The sequence below is a fragment of the Mastigoproctus giganteus genome, chromosome 1 (genome assembly GCF_048544385.1).
Source record: "Mastigoproctus giganteus isolate SK-2022 chromosome 1, ASM4854438v1, whole genome shotgun sequence".
Lineage (NCBI taxonomy): Eukaryota > Metazoa > Arthropoda > Arachnida > Uropygi > Thelyphonidae > Mastigoproctus > Mastigoproctus giganteus.
The window spans coordinates 118,622,762-118,641,830 of record NC_143575.1 but is presented as its reverse complement, the minus strand read 5'-3'; the positions used below and the strand labels follow the sequence as shown (position 1 = coordinate 118,641,830).

Here is a 19,069-nt window from a genome sequence, read left to right as displayed (position 1 = left end):
AAAAGTGATTTTATTATCATTATTACTATTAATAGCAAATGATGCAAGAAATCAAGTTTATACAGCTTTACCAATGCACTGAAAACTGATTTTATCATTTTTATTACTATTATTGGTAGTAGCAAATGATAGAAAAAGCAAGATTACACAGTATCAGCAAAAAAAAAAAAAAAAAAAAAACCTTCCTATTTTACATGTACATCTCCTCTAATGGTTTATCTAGTTCTTGAATTTATCCAAACTACAATTTCCACACCAGATGAGAGTTTGTTCCAACAGTCAACTATCCAGTGGCTGAACACATTTCTGTACATCTGACCTGCAACCATTCTTCACATCAATTTGAATTTATGCCCACGCTCGTGTGTAATTTGAGCAAGAGGAAGGACACCATCAGCATCAACTGAGCTTACACAATCCATTCAATGCCATAAACACCTCAATCTAATCCCCTTGTAGGTTCCTAGTATGTAGATGCTGCAATTTTCAAGACTGAAGTGTTTTCTGGTAAGAGAACCCACTGCTCTCTCACAAATAAATAAATAAATAAATTTTCTGTTTATACTCCGGCACGACAACCAAGTCAGTAGAGTTTACAATAAATCGTCAATACAAATCTGCTCTTCTCTGCGCCTGTTCCAACAGAACCTTTCTAAAAACAGGCTTCCAGATATGTATGCAGTACTCTTCCTAAAAAATAGACTTCCAGATATGTATGCAGTACTCAAGAAATGGCCTAAACATTGGCTTATACAATGGGATAATCACTTGCTTATTCCTGCTGGAAAAATTCCAGTAAATATCACTGACAGAACCCAATGTGCTGTCCTGGCAGCCTTTCTGTACTGTTCAGAAAACTTCACATCTGAATGCAAAATTACCCCAGGTCTTTTTTTTCTACACTGCCCTAAGTATAGTACAACACAGTTGGTACGTTAATCTAGGCTAAATGCTCCCCATACGAAGCACCTTGTATTCATAAATATTAAACTTCAATTAGCACTTCAAAACCAATCTGCTTAATCTATCTACATCTATATTTTGAGCTTGTGGGAACAATAAGTTTTTTGGAAATTTTAACTGTCCTTCTGATTAATTAACATATTAAATTGTGTTTTACAACTAGTTTAAATAGACTACGTCACGTTCGTTAACTTATTTTTAAATTTAGCTAGTGACTGTAAATTACAACTTGCTATTCATACCGTAACTGTATTGGTGTTTTTTCAAGAATATTGCAGCACAGAGTACTGTAGTCGTATAGTAGGGTTTTAATTGTGATAAATAAGTAGCACAAAGGTTCTAATCAGTTGTTGGGCACCTAGCTTTTTGTGTTTAGCTAATGAATTTTAGTTTTTAGTAGGGATATAACTAATTTAACACTGCAATTGTAACAGCATAGCGTAATGTATAATGAAAATTAGATATAAGGTATAACGTAAAACTTGATAGCATAATATGTTATCACTGCATTCAGGAATCTATTAGCTTAGTGTAGTATTGTCGATTAATCAATTAAATAGTATTTAAATAGAAATGGTGCCCCAGCCTACAGCAGCAAAGCAATGGGCACAAAGTACTGGGAGTGCTGTAGCTTGGGAGGGAACCAAAGGGGGACGATTCTCAAATGTAACAACAGTCTAACAAAATGTTTACAGATCTTTCAGGAACAGGTTATGATCCAGCCAATGGGGATCTTTGTGTGAGTAAATAGAGTGAGTAAAGAAATTAGGTGAAATCTCAGTGTTCTAATGGATGTTTATGAGAATTTGAAAAATAGGGTAGATGCCCTTGAAGGATTTAAAATAGGTGGCCATTCAAGCTCTCAGCTGCCCAACACAACACCAGAGCACACACTTGTGCATTGTAAAACACAGCAGCAATTACCAAGGCAGAATGTACTAGTCCCAAAAAAAAAAAGGTGATTATTGTCAATGACTCTATTGTCAGGAAAACGGGAAATATGTTATACAAGAAGGATAGGTGGAATAGCACCAGCATATGTCTGCTAGAGGCAAAAGTAGATGATGTGGAGCAGATTTCATCTTTTAAGGGCACAAAAGGTGAGGTCACATATGTTGACAGTAATGATATTAAGAGTAGAAGTTCTGAGGACTTACTTAACAAGTACAGGGTAATGTTGGGAAAAAGGTTGCGAGTTACAATTGAATTTGTCATCAAATGCAGACATTATAGGAATAGTGGAAACATGGTGTCAATCAGACATAAGTAGTGCTGAATTTGAATATGGAGAGTAAAATGTATAAGGAAGAACAGATAGGACAGGAGAGGTGAATGGGTTATGCTCTTACTTAAGAAGCATATTAAATCTAAGGCAGTGCATTCAGTCAACGTGGGTAACAAGAGCAATGTTGAGAGTCAGTTTCATGTGATATAAGCACTGGAAAAACAAAATTGAGAGCATACAATTTTGTGATATAAGCACTGGAAAAACAAAATTGAGAGTGTATTATAAGCCTATTGACTGTGATGAAAATACTAGACACCTATACAGAGAAAGAGTGGGCCAGTACATCCAAATCTCTTATAATGGGGGATTTTAACTTTCCAGATGTTGTGAGTTGGTTACTCACACATTTGCAACACCTTTGTGGATTTCTTGGTGTTTTCTACAGCAGCATGTCAGACAGTCAACAAGATGAAGCAATACACTTGATCTGGTTATCAGCAGCTTACCTAAATATTCTTAATGCATTAATAATATTTAGTTACCTAAATATTATTATAGAACAACTTGTGCCACTGAGAACAACTTGGTGGCACCGATCATAGTGTACTAATCTGGCATTTAATTAAAGACAACTACTACAGTCAAGTGCAAAGGTAGTTGTTGGCGCATAGGCTTCTGTGGCCATAATGCACTTCCCAAGGTTTTTGCAGTACTTTGATCCAAGCCCGAGGCGGGAATCGAACCCACGACCTTTGGGTTGCTAGGTAGGCACTTTACCCACCCGGCTAGCCCGGTCGGCTTGTCAAGTGCAAAGGGAAAGGTTTTCCTTTTGTAAGGGTCACTACAGGGGTCTCAGACAGGTTTTAAATACTGTTGAGTGGAACCAACTGGTGATGTTTACCAACCGCAAATTCTAAATGGGAAGTAATAGTAATTGGGGAATGTGATGCGAGAAATCAAGTGTATGAGCTTATGCAGCATCAGCCAAAAAAAAAAAAAAAAAAACTCACACAACCATTCCCTATAAATTTAAATGTTTGTCCAGTTCCTCCTTAAATTTATTTAACCTATCAACTTCCACAACAACAGATGGATGTTTGTTCCAGCAATTAACCACCCGCCGGCTAAAGACAAACTTCTGCACATTATTCTACAGCTGTCTTTCCTCAATTTGAATTTATGCCCCCTTAGGAGAGAATTAACTCAGTACACACTGTTCGCATTTCTGGACTTTCAGGCAATTTAGGCAATTAGTCCTGCTGTGCAAAATAGAGCTAAAGGGATTACCATTCTACAACTTAGTGGTACCTGGTAAAACCTATCTGACCACATACAGAGGAGTCGAGCTAGTCAAGAGTGAGCAGATCAAGAGGTATTCCCAATGGGCTGTGGTCCACCTTCTACTACAGTGGTGTCCAACCTTTTCCCGTACAGTGGCCATATTCAAAAAAATTCAGTTATTTTTCTTTAGTGTGTTATATTTTCCATATCTTGTTGCATGTAAAAGTAAAATTGAAAATATCCGAAACTTTTATTAAGTACAATACACAATTACATTTACTGAACAAAACATTTAATGAGAAAATTTTTTTGATAATTAGCAAAATTTAAAATGCTATTTTATTTCACTTTCCTCACAGGCCGTAGGTTAGACACTTCTGTGGATCAACTGCAAGCACCCTGTTCGAGAATTAGAAAAGTGATTTTCTTTTACCCCGACAAATACTCATCTGTTGTTTCGCAGAAGTGCGTTATCCACATTTTTCCGTAAATTTTCCCTATCTCTGTTTACTGGGTCACAGTACCTGAATATCCGAATGACACTGACATTTTGGACAGTTTCAAAAAAAAAAAAAAAAAAAAAAAAAAAAGAAAAGGAAAAAATTCAAATTTAAGAACTAGTGACAATACCGATGACGAGAGAAGGAAACCGAGGACAACGAAGGTATTAAACCTTCTAAACATGAAATTGGTCGCATCTGGTGAAAGTGAAGTTAGAAAATTGTCAATTAGGTTATAGTTAAATGAAAGAGATGCAATTCGTGGATACCCAATTGATAAAGTTTCAGAAGAATTGAAGCATTTGATGAACGCTCTGAGTTGTTGTTGTTTGGTTTTTAGGAGCATTAGCAAATAAGGCCATATTGCTCCGGGGATATGCGGTGGTCATTCCCTAACCTTTCCACATCCTCCGTATTTGGTGGTTCTTGATTAGACTGGGCTCGAACCCCGGTCTAATCAAGAAGCGTGTGATACGCATTGCCACTCCTACCCACCTGGCTACGGAGGCATCTACACTCTGAGTACGATACCAATTTCATCGAGTGAATATGAACGAGGATTTTCACAAATGAATCTGATCGCCAGCCAACCAGTGCTTTGTTGATGGAAAAAACAGTTTCTTAAAATTGTAGGTCCGCCACTAACCCGCTTCGATCCAGCAAAATATGTTCATTCGTGGCTACTTCGGAAACGTCATTCAGCAGCCGAACAAAAAGAGGAAGAAAAGAAGTGGGCATAGGATAGGGATCGGCAACCTGTGGCTCTAACTTTATAGCTCACATGAAGCACAATTTGACATGGAGTTAGAGGACTTAAATATCAAGGACATGTGGAGTACAAGACTAAATTGCCTTAAAACTGAAATTGAGGATTTGGAGAGGCAAAAGGCTGTCCTTGCAATTTTACACAAATGGACGGCAATAGATGACTTTGAAATGCAGACTAAATTGTACTCAATGTGTGGAGTAGCTTACCGGACCCATATATAAATTTGAAAATATTTGCATTTGGACTTCTCTCAGTTTTTGGTTCGACTTATTTCTGCAAGCAAATATTTTTGAACAAGAACTATATTAAAAATAAATCAAGAAACTGTCGTCTGAACGATGCGAGCATGTTTAATTACGACATACTCGCATGATGTTGAGAGACACTTGCTCAAGAAGTTCATCAGCAAAAGTCACATTAAAAAAATATATATATTTTTAAAACACCTTCACACTCTATTCCACTTGTTAAAAAACTCTCGCCCTCCCGCGGGATGCTCTTACGAAGAAATGCTTAAATTTTGCAAATTAGAGTGTCTGGAGACTAGCATCGGCGAGTGAAGATTTGGATTCTCTCATTTTTTTTTTATTAATTAGATCAAAAATGGCTCTTCACTCAAAAAAGTTTGCCGACTCCTGGCATAGGGTGTCGGATGGGAACTTAATAAAAATTTGAAATATTCTACAAAAACTTTATTATGAAATTATTTTTACTTATGTTATTATTTTTTATTTATTTTACTCACATTTTATTTATTTTTTTTATATACTTGAATAACAAATTTACGCTTAATAAACTGTGTGTTAATATACTTAATTTGTTGTTATTATTCCAAAAACGTTACTACTAAAGAACAATATCAGAAAATGCTTTATTTAGAGTACTGTACTTTTCATATCCTTTTAATTTTAAATTTTTCCTGATAGCAAAGAATGAGTACCGGCACCTACTTTTTTTAAAAAAAAAGCACTGCTGCTTCCCATAAGCAATATTTTACATTTGTCAATGTTAAACTTCAGTTGCCACCTCTAACACAATCTGCTCAACCTTTCTAGATCCTGTTGCAACAGCGTATTGCCATTAGTGTCATTAACAAAACTGCCTACCTCTGTATCGTCTGCAAACTTGGACATTAAGCATGTTTTTCCATCATCAATATCATTAATGAATACAAAAAACAACAATGGACCCAATACTGAACCCTGGGGGACTCCACTAATAACATTAGTCCACGAACAGCAGTGTCCATTGATTGCCACTCTCTGTCTTCTCCCACTCAACCATCCCTTTATCCATAACAGCAATTATCCTCCAATGCCACACTGCTCCAATTTATGCAGCAGTCTTCCATGTGCAACACTATCAAAGGCCTTTCTAAGATCCAAATATATAATATCAAAATTATTCTTTGCACCCGGTTCCTTTGTGACTACATCATAGCATCCAATCAAATTGGTAAGACAAGACTTCCCCTTAACAAACCCATGCTGGGTCCGAGCTATAACTGATGTCTTGTCTGGATGATCCTGCAATGTTTCTTTAACCAGTGCCTCCATTAATTTCTCTGGAACAAAAGTAACAGGTCTGTAATTATCTGTGTCTCTCTTTGCTCCTCCTTTCTGGATTGGGGTCATATTTGCACATTTCCAGTCCATGGGTACCTTCAAAGTCCAAGGAAGCTCTCATAATTATTATTATTATTAGCCATAAGGTGCAAGGAAGCCTAAGACTTATGCTGCACCAGCCAAAAAAAAACTGTCGAGTTACCCTGTGAGAGAGAGGAATCACCAAGAAAGAGAAGAATATCCTCCTCAGGACCCTTGGTGTGCCAAGCCCATACTCACCAGATATGAGCCCCTGGGGTAGAAAATTATGGCTAAGGGTTGGCTTACTACCTTTGCTGCCTCCTTTAATATAACTGGATAGATTCCATCCACCCCAGGTGCCTTTCGTATGTTTATCTTCAACAATTTCTCTTCCACTTTACTCTCAGATTATCTAGCTTACTGCCAGAGTTTAATACACCTCTGGCATTCCCATCCCTGAATAACTCCTTATGTGTGAATGTAGATGCAAAACATTCATTTAGTTTGTTAGCTACTTGAGCAGGATCATCAGCAGTTGAACCATCGATATCAAGTGGACCAATCTGATTCATCCTCTTCTAGAGTTTACATAAGTAAAGAACTCTTTGCTGTTTTCCTTTGCATCCTTTGCCAAAGATTTCTCGTAATGTGCCTTTGCCTGCCTAGCCTCCTTTGTGACTTGGTTACAGACCAGTTTATATCTATCATAGGCTTCTGTGTCACCTGTTAATTTATAAGTATTCCATGCATTTTTTTCTCTCTGCCACATGTCTAATTAGTTCATTCTTCTGCATGAAGATGGAATATAGTTTCACCTGTTTCCATCTTGTTGTCCACATCCATATGTATGGGGGCGATTGTTTCGTGGTCTGGAAATGATCCATTGGTGTTGATTTGTCTACTTTTTTAGTAGTTGCAGGTATATTTGGTGGAACCGAAATAGGAGTAATTACTTCCTTATTCTTGTAGACTTTGTTTGGCAAGTTGCAGATTAGCATTAAGTATGGACCTGGCCCAATCCTGTAATGTCAGTCTGAGTAGCAACAGACTTTGTTAGGTTGGTTGTGCATATGTTTGTTTCGGCATAAACTGCATGATGTGCTTTTTAGCTTCCTGGTATGTTACTTTATTTTCTTTTTGTATTTTTTTCCCCACTTTCCACATTCCACAATTTTTTGAATATGCCAGATGATTACCTTTGCAATTGGGACAGGTGAAGGAGGTTACAGTACAATTAGCTTGGGTGCATTCTGTTGAACTACAATTTGGGCAAAATCACAGTACCACAGCAATGATACCTGGGAGTCCACATTTCTGAAATTTATAACAATTGAGGATTTGGTATACATGGAGGCACACAACAGTTTAGATACCCTGTTTAATCATTGTTGGTAAGTTTTAGGTACTGAAATTCAGCATTATGATCTGTGTAGGTGTAAATTCTCCAGCTTTCCAGATTAATATTCTCTTTGCTTGTACGACTCTGATCAGCCAATTCTTGCACAATTTCTTCCTCTGAGGTGTTAATGAGGTTCCAATCTGCTATAACTCCTTTGGAGGTATTCAGAGTGGCATGTGGTGTTATTTTAAGTATTCCACCAAAGGTGGTCAGTTTCGGTACTGTTTCTGAATGCTTTGGTTTTATTGCTTCTACCAGAAGATCTCCAGACTGTAGACGTTTACCATCTTTGGTGATCCTGTAGTATTTTCCAAACATTTCTGGATTAGAAATGGGGATAATTTGCTCACAGGATAGTCTGACAATGAACGAATAAAGAGAAAGGTTGGGTGATCTTGCTGACATTGATCTTTTTTTCTTTTCTTTTTGTCTTTTATTTTGGTAATAGTCACGATCAGATTGGTTCGTATCGGCAGATGACCTCAATGGATCAAGTGAAGGAAAGTTTTCTTTGTCCATTTTATACTCCTTTTGGCCCTGAGGGTTGGTTGTTGTGCTGAGAATTTTTTGGCACAAGGGCCTCCTGGGCCATATTGTGCCTGTTCATCATTAACTTATGACTAAATATTTTATATTATAGTTATCAGAGATGATTATATATATTTATGCATTTCAAGTATTGAAACAGAGCTTTGAAATCTGTGCAATTGCCAAGTATGTGTTGAAAGTTAAAGATTAGAAAGTCAGCTAGAGAGGGAAAACTGGATTCCCAGATATTTCAATATTGAGGACACTCTATGAGAATATGCTTGATTGTTAATTGGGATTGACAGAAGGAACATTGAGGAGGATTCTCTCCTATAAGCAAGAACAGATGAGTTACATATGAATGACCGATTCAGAGTCTTGCTAAAATGACTTCTCGCCTGCTTCTCATGAAACTAGAAGTCCACAGTTGAGGTTCTTTTTTAATCTGGAATAGTTTGTTATTGACTTGAGTTTGCCCCAGTTCAGCCCATTTATTCCAACATGCTGTTGTAATAATGGAACTATAATCGGTGTATGGCACTTTTTGATGGCAGAAAGATCCATTATCAGGATGTTTAGCAGCAGGATCTCTGCTTTCATTAGCTGGGATGCCCACATGACCAGGGACCTAACAGAATGTGATGGTGGGAAGAAGTAGTAGATTGAATGGCAGTGACTGCACTTAAGGGGTCTCCATATACAGGGTGTCTCAAAAATATTGGTACAAACGTTTAGGGAAGGTAGGTAACATCTAAAGGAATGTGAATCGCATAAGAACCCATAACCGGAAACGTCACCATAAGTCCATACACGCCGCTGTTCATCAGTTCGCAAAAGGGAAGATTTCTGGTTTACTCATTCAAGCAGTAGTTGCCGCAGGAAGAGCATGCATCGACATACTAACTGTGAGCTGGCAGACATGCAGCTAGTGTATGGATCAGCAGAGGGCAATGGACGAGCTGCTCAAAGAATTTATAGAGAACGCTTCCCAGACAGACATGTACCGGACTACCGTTTGTTTGCGCGTGTGCATCAAAATTTGTGCGATTATGGGTCATTTAGAGGTAACAGGAGTAGTGCGAGCACACCACGTTTGACGTGAACTCCCACCATAGAACAAAGTGTGCCATCCAGAACAATCCTACTACCAGCACATATGCTGTTGCCTCTGCCTTAGGAGTGTCTCGTTTGCGATGTACAGCGTGTCTGGCATGACGATTCCTTACACCCCTTTCATCTCCAAAGGGTTCATTTACTGCTCCACCAAGATCATCCTGCACATGTGGTTTTTGCACAGTGGTTTCTCCAAGAAAGTATTCAACACTTGAATTTTCCAGCTTATGTTTTATTCACGGATGAGGCTTATTTCACTTGGGAAGGCTAATTCAATCAGCACAATGCTCATGTGTGGGCTCACGACAACCCACACGGTGAGCGCCCCCATGCGGCACAACATCGCTTCCCAATAAATGTGTGGGCAGGTATGGTCGGTGACTGCTTAGTCGGCTCATACCTGTTACCATCTTGCACGAACTCCGCTAAATATCAGATCTTTCTTGAACAAGTTCTACCAGGGTTACTTGACGATGTGCCAGCAAATGTGAGATGCAACATTTGGTTTCAACACGGGGCACCTGCCCATTATGGAAGGTGTATTCGTTACCATTTGAACAGGCGTTTTGGGCGTTGATGGATTGGCCGTGGTGGATCCGTTGCCTGGCCCCCCCACGCTCACCTGATTTATCGAGCCTTGATTTCTTTTTGTGGGGGGCCCTCAAATCTATAATGTATGAATAATCTGTGGAGACGGAAATAGATCTCTGCGCTGCTGCTACTGTCAAAGAAACTCCAGGTGTGTTCGAGACTGTGTCAGCCAATCCATGCTGCGTTAATGTCATGCATGCATCGCGTCTCATGGTGGAACCTTCGAGCATCTGTTGTAACATCATGAAATGCATCCATCTCGTACTCCATTGTTAATATTATATCAAATAAATGTTTGCCACTAATTACTGTCTTGTGTCATTTCTGCTTCTTGTGCCTCTGCTATTATTTTACCGTGATGTTTCTGGTTGTGGGTTCCTATGCGATTCACATTCCTTTAGATGTTACCTACCTCCAAAACGTTTGTACCAATATTTTTGAGACACCCTGTATAAGAGCTTGCTTGAATTGCTGCAAGCTCTTATATACGGATTGCCATTAGTTCTTGCAATCTAAAAACTGCAGGGTGGTTTTAATTAGGTTTATTATGGTATAGCATTATATACAGAGGGTCAAACACGTATTCCCAGCTGGGATGAGATGGAATACTTTTCATTTTTGCAGCATAGCTACATAGCAAAGATTTTCGTCTGAGATGCACTGGGGGTTCATTTGCCTCAATATACAGGCTGTGACCTGGAGATGTTCTGAAGGCTCCCGTGGCTTTCCTTAGGGCTCTACATTGAATGGTATTCAGACGTAACAAGAAACTGTTTCTTGCAGAGTCATAGACAGGTGATCCGTAATCTAATCGGGACCGAATTAAAGTTTTATAAAGAAGTAAGAAAGAGTGTCTATCTGCACCCCAGGATTTTAGCAGAGACAGTTCTTAAGATGTTCAATTTCTTTAGACAAGCCGTTCTAAGATAGGCTATATGATTGGAGAAACCACTGCTTTTTTTGGGACGGTACGCAACGGTACAGTGTACCGGCACCTTTATTAACAGTGACGTGTGACATTTGGGTGCAGTGCACTTCGAAATTTGTAATATTCCGTAAATTTTTTTCACACGTTTACCTACTATTCAAATAAGCTTAAAATGATTTAACTAAATTTACATTTTTCACTGTCTATTGTTAAGATATTTTCTACATAAAACTGTATAACCATTTTTATAATTCTAAATTATTCAGTTGGACCTCTGTTTAATGATGTCCTTTTATAGCGAATTATTTTGAATTCCCCTTGGAAGTTACATTTAAAATACTTTCCGTTGAGCAAAGAAAATTTTCATATAGTGAACGGACAATTAACTCTGTACGCATTGTTCGCATTTCTGGCCTTCAGGCAATTTAGGCAATTAGTACTGCTGTGCGAATTAAGAGAGCTAAATGGATTACCATTCTACAACTTAGTGGTACCTGATAAAACCTATCTGACCACCTGTCCCACATATGGAGAAGTTGCGCTGGTCAACAGTGAGCAGATCAAGGGGTATTACCAATGAGCTCTGGTCCACTTCTACTGGCACCTCCGTAGCTAGGTGGGCAGGAGCAACACTGCGTAGCACACGCTTCTTGATTAGACTGGGGTTCGAGCCTGCGACCACCAAATACGGAGGATGCAGAAAGGTCAGGGAATGACCACCGCATATCCTCAGAGAAATATGACCTTAGTTGCTAATGCTCCTAAAAACCAAAATAACAAAATAACAACACCTACTGCAGTGATGTCCAAAGTTTTCCTGTACAGGGACCATTTTCAAAAAAGAATTCAAGGTTAGATTTTTTTGTGCTGTTTTAGTTGACTTTCCGGGCAGGCTGTAAGTTGGATGCTGCTGTGAATCAACTGTAAGTGCCCCGTTCGAGAATTAGGAGAGAGTGATTTTCTTTTACCCTGAAAAATAATCATGTTCTTTCGCGGAAGTGTGTTATCGACATTTTTCCGTAAATTTTCCCCATCTATGTTTACATGGTAACAGTACCTGAATATCTGAATGACACTGACATTTTGGACAGTTTCAAAAAGAAAAAAAAAAAAAAAAAAAAAAAGAAAGAAAATAAAAAATTCAAATTTAAGAACTAATGAACAACATCGATGACAAGAGAAGGAAAACGAGGACAACGAAGATATTAAACCTTCTAAATATGAATTGTTGCCATTTGGTGAAAATGAAATTAGAAAATTTTCAATTACAGTTAAATGAAAGAGATGCAATTTGTGGATTTCGGGAATACCTAATTGAAAAGATGGTTTCAGAAGAATTGAAGCATTTGATGGATGCTCTGAGTACGATACCAATTTCATCGAGTCAATGTGAATGAGGATTTTCATAAATGAATCCGATCGGCAGTCCAACAAGAGCTTCGTTGATGACAAAAACAGTTTCTTCACTACTGTTTCTTAAAATTGTAGGCCGCCACTGACCCACTTCGATTCAGCAAATTTGTCGATTCGTGGCTGCTTTGGACAACAACCGACACACAAAGAGGAAGAAAAGAAGTTTGCATAGGGTGTCGGATGAGAACTTAATAAAAATTTGAATATTCTACAAAAAAACTTTATTATGGAATTATTTTTACTTATTATTTTTAGAGTCCGTAGTCTAATGAAGGACCCTTATAATGTCACTCGGTTGTCTGTCTGTCCGTCCGTCCGTCTGTCACAACATTGTATCTTTGGAACCACTCAGCCTACTGACTCGAAATTTTGCATGGGTTTGTACATCATGTGGGCCAACATAATGCTATATTGATCGTTGTTGACAAAAATTGTCTGAGAAATGGAGGGGTAAAATGTTGGGGGACAAAAAATGTCAACAACCTACAGCTTATTATACACCGTTGGAAAGAGCTCAATGAGTAGGTTTAAAACATAATTTTAAAATTAAAAATGGCGGTGCCTGACAGGGAAATGTGACCAATTTTCAGGTCCCCCCATTTCCGTCGATAATGGAGCTAAAAATTTAAAAATCATATTAGCTATGCGTTATTCGATGCTTATCAAGGGAAAACTATTCCCATTGAAATCTATCATTTACTTTCTGTGTTAAAAAATATTTATTGTACTTCGATAGCACGCTTCTTTGTACTAAGTAACTCTCCTTTTCGTGACAAAAAGGTTGCTAAATAAATTAATAAATTAATTTAGTTAATAAATGGCCTCAGTAGCCAAGTGGTCAAGAGCGGGAGTAGCACACGCTCCTTGAGTAGACCAGGGTTCGATCTGCCAACCAGCGTGGCAGATTATGGTCCATTTCCTTCAACATGAATTGTTGAGGAGGCTTCCATCCTGCAGTGGGTTGATAATGGCTGCAGTTTTTTTTTTTTAATTTTATTTTAGTTAATAAATGACCTAAAGGTCATTTATAAATTTTATGATGAGTATTTTTTAAAAATTTTCGAAGCTGGAGTTGTCCCGGCAAGGAGGTACTCAGAGAGCCAGTGTTGAGGCGGCGGTGGTGGGTAGGCACCCACGCGGAGTCTTGCAAGGCCCTCACCTGCCAGTCACTACTCCCCCAAGAGTTTAGTTGCTTCTCCCACCCTTGTCATTCACAACAACTGGAAAGACTCAAATAGACAACGTTTTTGTTAGTTCCTCAGTTTTAGGTCAAGTCGGGGTACTAGAAACTTTTTTCAGTTATCATATAGCTCTCTAATTGAGATATTACGCTAACGACCATTAGTGACTACAACCCTTCATCCTGAGTGTCCGAACTCAGTAGTTGACCGATTTATTTAGTTATTTTACTTATTTTTTTATATACTTGAATAATAAATTTATGCTTAATAAACTGTGTTAATGTACTAAATTTGTTGTTCTTAATCCAAATTACCACTAAAGTAACAATATCAGGAAAAAAAAAAATTAGAGTACTTTTCATATCCCTTTAATTTGCAATTTTTCCTGATGGCAAAGAATGAGTACCGGCACCTATTCTTTTACAAAAGAAGCACTAGGAGAAACTAAGTTTATTATCTAGATATAAACCTAACAAACAAATTGTTGGTAAGAGGAATCTGTTTTTTTTTTTTTTAATATTTCAAGATCCAGATGTAATTTCCGTATTTTACAGAAATGAACTACTGTTGATTTATTTTCTGCTATGGAATAGCCGTTCTGCTGTGCCCACGATTCTATTTTGGTGATGGACAGTTGAAATTGCCTTTCAATGGCATTCATAGTTTGCGACTGACAAGAGATAAAAGAGGTTATCAGCAAACATGTATGATTCTACTGTTTTTGGTACGTCTCGTCTCCTATTTGTAATTCTTGTAGCGAATAATGTTGCACTTAGGATGGTTCCCTGCGGTACACCCCCCTTCTTGTTCGAATGATTAAGATAAACTGTTCATATATCTGACTTGAAACGTTCTGTGGTAAAGGAAGTTTTGTATAAATTGGGATAAATGTCCCCTCAAACTAAAAGAATGAAGGTCCTGGAGGACTCCATATCGCCAAGTGGTATCGAAGGCTTTCTCAATATCGAGATTAACCATTACCAGATGTTGTCTTCTTACAAAAGCATTGCGGACGTTTGCTTCTACTTTGACCATCACATCTAAGGTTGAGCGATTCTTCCGAAACCCATACTGATTTCAGTTCAGCAGATTATTAGTTTCTAGAAACCACGTTAGCCTCTTGTGAACCATTTTTTTCTAAGACTTTGCCTAAACAGCTAGTCAGTGAAATTGGCCTGTAATTATGTGGCTGAGTATGATCCTTCCCTTGCTTTGGAAATACTAGTACAGTTGAGTGATGCCAAGTGTACGGGTAAGAATTTTCTAAAAATATTCTGTTGTAGAAATCCAACACGGAATTTTTTGCTTTGTTATTTAATTTTTTTAACATTATATAGCATACTCCATCTGGACCAGCAACGGTACTGGATGTTTTATTCAGAGACTCTAAAAGTTTCATTAAAGTTTTTGTTTGTTTGTTTGTTTGTTTGTTTGTTATTTGATTTTTAGGAGCATTAGCAACTAAGCCATATTGCTCCGGGATATGTGGTGGTCATTCCCTGACCTTTCCGCATCCTCCGTATTTGGTGGTGAAAGAACCCTGGTCTAATCAAGAAGCGTGTGCTACGCACTGCTCCTTCCCACCTGGCTACGGAAGCACCTTGATAAAAGTGAATGGCTGATTGTACAGATGCGATGCCAGAGTGGAGAACTTTATTTTATGTTGTTCTGCAGATGCCTTAATTTTCTGAAAGGTTCGGTTGTAAGTGGACCCAGCTGAAATACTCGCAAATGATTCAGCTAATGCATTTGATATTTTTGTTAGTGTGGATAATTCCTGCCCTTTCCAGTTTAGAATTGGAGCTGGAAACTGCACATATTTACCATGAATTTTCTTCCAGATGAGTCTGTTATATGTACTTTTGTTAATCATGGCAGTAAAACTTATCCAGGCACTTTTCTTTGTTTTTCTTCTTATTTGTCGGATACTGGCCTTGAGTATTTTGAAGTTAATGAGATTAGCAGTTGTGGGGAATTTTCGAAATAGATTCCAGGCTATATTTTTTGCCCGTTTAGCATATGTGCATTCCCATTCCACCAATAATTGCTGTGCTTGCATTTTCCACTCAAAGATTTAGGAATTGTAGAATTTGCAGCTTGTAATATCTGTTTTGTTATATGATCGGTGACAATATCTATTGGCTGGGACTTAACTATATCATCATCAAACTGAATTTGGGAGGCATATTCATTCCAGCTTGCCCTACAGAATTGGGTCTGTTACAATGGGGGATAAGTTTGCTTGTCTTCGAATCTCACATAGAAATGGTAGCTGATCACTATTTAGTGAGTAATCAAGAACATTCCACTATATATTGGCATATATGTAGGGAGAACAAATTGATAGGTCAATTGCAGTCATCGATATGGCAGAAGAATGGATTGTAGGTAGGTTCGCCAGTGTTTAACAGGGTACAGTTAAGAGAATCAAGCAGGGATTCAAGCGGATGAGGAGCTTTGAAGTCCCAAACTAAGCAAAACAGAGTTGGCAGCTGATCTATTAGATTTTCTAATTCATCTGAGGAGAGAGATATATAGAAACTATTGTAAGAGTAATACCCATATATTGTAAGAGTAATACCAAGAGTAATAACTATTGTAAGAGTAATAAGAGTAATTCACGATAGGAGGGAGTATATGATGAGAGCCTTGTCGATCAATTCGGCCCTGGAAAGATTGTGCAAGGCTCAAGGGGTAGACTTTTTTTCAGCCTGGACTGTACTTGTTAACAGGAGAGATTGCTTCTACAGGGATGGGATACACTTAAATAGAAAGGGTGCAAGAATATTTGCTGATGCTATCGAGGCAGTGTTAGGTGGGTCGGAAAACTGCTAGCTTGGGGGGAGACAAAGATCAATAGATTGACAGTAGCCACTGGCAGAGGTGAAAGAGATTCTTGCACTGATTCAATTAGAATGAGCAGAAGCCTGAAAAACAAAATGCATGGTATTTCAGAGACTGCTGGGAGCCAAGTAAACACATGGGTTGTGTTAGGGTAGCTAAGAATAGAAACAGGTGCAGGTATACTTGCGTGTACACCAATGCTAGGAGTTTAGTAAATAAATTTGATGAATTTGAGGTATTGCTCAAAACATCAAAGGCAGATATTGTTGGGATATCAGAGACGTGGTGTCACACAGATATAAGGGATGCAGAACTGCAATTTGGGGAGTACAACGTCTACAGAAAGGATAGACAGGATAGGAAGGGGGGAGGGGTTATGCTATTAGTTAAGAAACACATAAAAACCAAGGAAGTGAAGCCAGTCGACATCGCCGGACAGTGCAGTGTCGAGTCAGTTTGGTGCGACATAAGCATTGGGAGATCAAAATTGAGAGTAGGAGTGTGCTATAGGCCTAATGACTCTGATGAGTATAATAAGAAACTGTACAGGGAAATAGAGTGGGCCAGTAAATCAGAGAGTCTTATAATGGGAGATTTTAATTTCCCAGATATTGACTGGAATTTGGGGGCTGGTTACTCACACACTAGCAGGGCTTTTGTGGATTTATTGGATGATTCTTTTCTACATCAGCATGTTCGGGAGGCAACTAGAGGGAGTAATACTCTTGATTTGATTATCAGCAGTGATTCTTCATGCATTAAGAATCTGCAGATAAATGAAAAACTAGGTGGCAGTGATCACAGTGTGCCGAAGTGGGATTTACCCAAAGAGGTAACTACCATTAGGGGTAAAGGGAAGGGTTATTGCTTCTGTAAAGGCGACTACGATGGACTGAGACAGTATTTAAATTCTATACAGTGGAACCAACTGGTGATGTTACCAACAGCAAATTCAAAATGGGAAGCATTCAAAGAACTTATCTTGGAAGCTACTAGGCTTTACATACCAACTAAGAAATATTGTTCAAGGTTTAGGCCAAAATGGATGTCAGATGAACTAATGAGGCATATGCCTCTTCAGATGAACTAATGAGGCATATGGCAGAGAAGAAAAATGCATGGGATACTTACAAAGTAACACATGATACAGAAGCCTATGATAGATACAAGTTGATATGCAACCAAGTTACAAAGGAGGTTAGGCAGGCGAAGGCAGATTACGAGAAATCCTTGGCAAGGGATGCAAAGAGAAACAGCAAAGAGATCTTTACTTATGTAAACTCTAGAAGGAAGGGGATGAATCAGATTGGTCCACTTGATATTGATGGGTCAAGTGTTGATGATCCTGCTCAGGTAGCTAACAAACTAAATGAATATTTTGCATCGACATTCACACATGAGGAGATATTCACCGAGGGGAATGCCAGAGGTGTATTCAACTCTAGCAGTAAGCTACAGAATCTTGAAATAACTGGGAGTAAAGTGGAGGAGAAACTGTTGAAGATAAACACAAGAAAGGCACCCGGGGTGGATGGGATCTATCCAGTTATATTAAAGGAGGCAGAAAGGAAGTAAGCAAACCCTTAGCCAGAATTATGAGAGCTTCCTTGGACTCAGGGGAGGTACCCATAGACTGGTAATGTGAAAATGTGACCCCAATTCACAAAGGAGGATCAAAGGCTGACACGAGTAATTATAGACCTGTGAGCTTAACTTTTGTTCCAGGAAAATTAATGGAGGCACTGGTTAAAGAAGCACTGCAGGATCATTTAGACAAGACTTCAGTTATAGCTCAGACACAGCATGGTTTTGTTAAGGGGAAGTCTTGCCTGACCAACTTGATTGGATACTATGATGCAGTCACAAAAGAACTGGATGCAGGGAATAACTTTGATATTATATACTTGGATCTTAGAAAGGCTTTTGATACTGTTGCACATGGAAGACTGCTACACAAATTGGAGCAGTGTGACATTGGAGGCAAATTGCTGCTATGGATAAAGGGGTGGTTGAGGGAAGAAGACAGAGAGTGGTAATCAATGGACACTGCTCATCGTGGACTAATGTTACTAGTGGAGTCCCTCAGGGCTCAGTGTTGGGTCCATTATTGTTTTCTGTATTTATAAATGATATTGATGATGGTATATATCAAGCTTAATGTCCAAGTTTGCAGATGATACAAAGGTTGGCAGGGTTGTCAAGGACACTACTGACACTATGCTGCTGCAACAGGATCTGGAAAGGTTGAGCAGATGGGCTGAGAGGTGGCAAATGAAGTTTAACATTGACAAATGTAAAGTACTACACATGGGAAACAGCAACCCCAGAGCAACGTATCAACTCTGCGGTACTACACTGACAGTGGTAGAGAATGAAAGGGACTTGGGGGTTGTTGTGCAGGCAGATATGAAGTTTTCTGAGCAGTGCAGACGGGCTGCAAGAGAAGCTCATGGAGTATTGTCAATGATATACAGGAATTTTTCCAGCAGGGATAAGGAGGTGATTATTCCATTGTATAAGGCAATGGTCAGGAGGCCTCATTTCAAGAAGGATGTAGAGCTGCTGGAACGAGTACAGAGAAGGGCAACAAGATTAGTGAATGGAACAAAGGGGTGCTCTTACGAAGAAAGGCTTAAGTTTTGCAAATTACAGTGTCTGGAGACAAGGCACCAGCGAGGTGATCTGATAGAGGTGTATAAAGCCTTGAATGGTTTAAGCATGCTCAATGCTGATGGGATCCTTCCT

General features: G+C 38.7%; 1 protein-coding gene across 1 annotated transcript in view; it reads right to left on the bottom strand.

Moving 5' to 3' along the window:
• Nucleotides 1–19,069, bottom strand: part of LOC150091113 (UBX domain-containing protein 7) — a 690,832-nt gene that overhangs the window by 284,419 nt on the left and 387,344 nt on the right. The gene's annotated exons all lie outside the window — the stretch shown is intronic.